This window comes from Streptopelia decaocto (genome assembly GCF_964273445.1).
Source record: "Streptopelia decaocto genome assembly, chromosome: 1".
In the NCBI taxonomy this organism is placed as follows: Eukaryota; Metazoa; Chordata; class Aves; order Columbiformes; family Columbidae; genus Streptopelia; species Streptopelia decaocto.
The window spans coordinates 85,680,551-85,683,959 of record NC_138663.1 but is presented as its reverse complement, the minus strand read 5'-3'; positions in this window follow the sequence as shown (position 1 = coordinate 85,683,959).

The following is a 3,409-nucleotide window of genomic DNA, read 5'->3' as shown; positions in this document are numbered from 1 at the left end:
GCAGTTGTCTTCTCTTGTCTGAACCACCGGGTGATATGACAGTGCTTTAAATGAGGACAAAATGGAAGCTACACACCAGGCTGAAGCAATTCCAATCCTGTCTTTTGATATCTCCACAAAGAAAAGGCAGTGATGAACATAGCTACTGCTTTGAGTGGTTTCACGCTGGGTTTGCACATGGAAATAAACCACTCTCATTAAAAACAAAAAAAAACCCCACACCTTTGGAAGAAAGTCTTTCTAAGAACAGCCAAACTAACCACTGAGTACAAAATGCTCATTCCCTTCCATTTTGTACATGGTTATAAGTATTTAGCTTCTCTTAACACAGGACCAATACAATTTTTCTGACTTTGGGCCCTTTTATGTTTGATCCTCTTTGAAGCTCTTGCCATGCAAAGCCCTGCAGGGCTTTGAGGGGAAGTTACCTGCATCTTTTTCTTATACAGATCTCCTCAAGAGTTGAGGGATTGGGGAAGTGATGAGAAAGCCAGACTTGGGCTATAGCTAGAGTGCTTCAACAGAGAATATGCAAAGTCAGTAGGAAAAGAATACAACTTAAAGTTTAAAACAAACAAACAAAAAAAACCCACACAAAAACAAAACAAACAAGCAAACAAAAAAAACACGTTCAGAATTATCTTTGCCTAACTCTGATTTGCTCAGGTTACTGAGTATACTGGTAACATGGGTAGTCTCACTGCACTTTTTGTAAGGCATTTGCTGCAAATCCAGTTATGTTTCAAATAAGACTGACACTTAAGCTCTTTCCTTCCAGGAATGCCAAATTGGTGTTCAAGTCAGTCCTTGCACTCCTTGGACAGCCATGTGAACGCGAAGTGCCCTGAATTTGAGTTAATCACGTAAACAACCTTTAACCTCCTGTCTCACAGGCAAATTGGCATTTGTCCCAGAACTATTAGTACAGAATTATTTCCTCTTACCTGTCAGTTACCTAGAAAGCAGACTAGTCACTAGCTGGGCAGGCATCAGAAGGGTCTTCCTGTCAGCAGGTTCCTGCAGATCTTCCGTGTTCTCAGTCTCCGGGATCTACCAAGTTCCTGCAGTTGTCATGGTCACCCTTGGTTCTCCAGCATGTAGAACCTGCGGCTCAGTTCTGTGGGCTGGCTGCATGAGTAGTGACAAAAGACTGCTGTAGCTTATTTTGGTCTCTATTAAAAAAAAAAAAGAAAAAAAGGCATTAGGAATTGCATTGCTTTGCATTGGCCTTAATAATATTTTTTTTTTTAAATGCCAACATATGAATAGACATAAACATGTTAGATGCTGTAGAAACAAGTAGACTAGGGAATGATGGGATGACAGGTGTATTTATTGGGCTGGGACATGGGGATCAAATCCCACATCTGAGTCCCACAGTTCACTGGAACGATGTGCCCTCTTGCAGCCACTGGTGTAAACTAGCCAGATACCAATATAGACACGCTCCCCAGCTCCAGAGCACCCTGGTGAGAACCGGAAAATCACATGAAATACAAAGGTCAGAAGCTATAGCAATATTGTCCCTCTTGCCTGTCCTCCCTGCTATAATACTCACTGAAGGTTACAGGAGACAGAGGCAGCAGCTACGGCATTAACAGTAAATATGACGTGCAGTCATGCATACTGTACGTGATTCCCCCGCCACCACTCACAGGTATGTCACTCACAAATGAGAATGGAAAGAAAAAAACATAAACGGATTTCTACGCAGGCTCAAGGCTTTACAAGTCTGCAGTAAATCTTGCAAATATATAAGATAATATGTTGATAATACTGCAGTTAAAGAGATATGAATGAGTGAATGGAGGAAACAAGGTGGCCATAAAACTGTCTAAGTACTGTTTTACCTTCAGGCCATGCTTTTCCACTACAAGCGGTTAAACTTTTTCCTTTGGGAGAGACACGCAGCCACCTTTCTGAGCCAGAAGGTTTGGCAGTCAATGACTGGGCTGATATGGTGGCTCCTTCAGTGCATTGCAGCCTGTCTTCTGCTCTTTCCTGGCCACAGCACTGCCTGGTCAAGTGAGCGTGGAAGGTCAGTGAGTGGGGGTCTGCAGAAGGATGCAGCAAAAACTAAGAGGGGTTAAAACAGCTACACAGTGGCTGCTGCCTTAAGCAGCTGGTTGCTGCTCTTCTATTCCTGGCAAGCAACTATTTTGGTGGCTGCCATGATGACCAGGCTGAGAGAGTAACCCCGCTCCCTCGCTTCTGAGGCAGTGGGATTGCTCAGTGCCGAGATCAGTGGAGTTTCCATTCTCTAAGGGACTGCCAGCCACAGGAGGCTCCAGGCTCCTACACATGGTGCTAGTGGAGTGACATGAGTATAGTTCTTGCTTCTAGAGCCTGCAGCACCCATCAGCCCTTTGCATCACCACAGGCCAGGGGCTGTTGCCCCAGGCTACTTCACACAGGGTATTGCTCCTTGCCTTTGTAAGCAACAGGTTGTAAATATCTGTGATTCAACAGGAGACCACTTTTCTGGTGGTGTCGCAAGCTCTAGAATTGGTGTGCCAGCATCAGAGGGGGAAGGGTTTTTACAGAGGAAACTTGTTAGCACCAGAGAGGAAAGAAGGACAATAACCTATTTGAGTCTGAGAAAACTGGGGCAATCGGGGACTCGTCTGCCAAAGCCTTTTCACTCCACAGTCATTGCCAGGATGTATCAGAGCAACTATTCAGTTCTACTGCAGACCCAGCAAGGATCTGGGACACAGCAGCTGCAACTTCACAGCACCTGAGTCATTAAGCACCTGCAATTTATCCAGACTTTGCTGGATTTTCAAGAAAATTTGCAAATCTTCTGCAGACCCCAATGTTTCTTGCTTGATATGGGACAATGATGACTCCTCCCCTCCTGCTAGCCCCAGGTTTTGCTGGACCCAAAGCAGGGACCTGTCACTTGAGAGCTCAGAGCCTGCCCATCCCTGCAGAGCTCAGTCTGTGTGCAAGTGGGCTGGAATTCAGGGAAGTTGCAAACACATTTCTGGCATTCGTCTTGCAGTATGGGGTACACCACATTTAAGGGACGTCAGATCAAACCACCACTACATTTCTTATAAAAAAAAAAGTGTTGTTGCTTTGGTGCTTACCTTGTGTTCAGGGACAAGCTGACTCCCAGAACCAGTGCATTCAACTTGAGATGCATCTGCCTGCAGCTGTCTTGCCAGGAGCATGAATACCCTAGCAGACTGACTCAGCTGCTTCTGGATGGTTGAATGTGACCAGAAAGTGCAGAACAACATCCTCTGAGACATCTTGCATGTGGGATGGACACGTGCTCACTTCCCATCCTCCTTCTCTTTCCCACCCCTCTGAAACATTCACAAACGCAAAGCTCCATACCCTATCACATCCAGCACACGGAGGGGCTGGCTGTGCACACACATCCCGCACTCCATTTGTACAC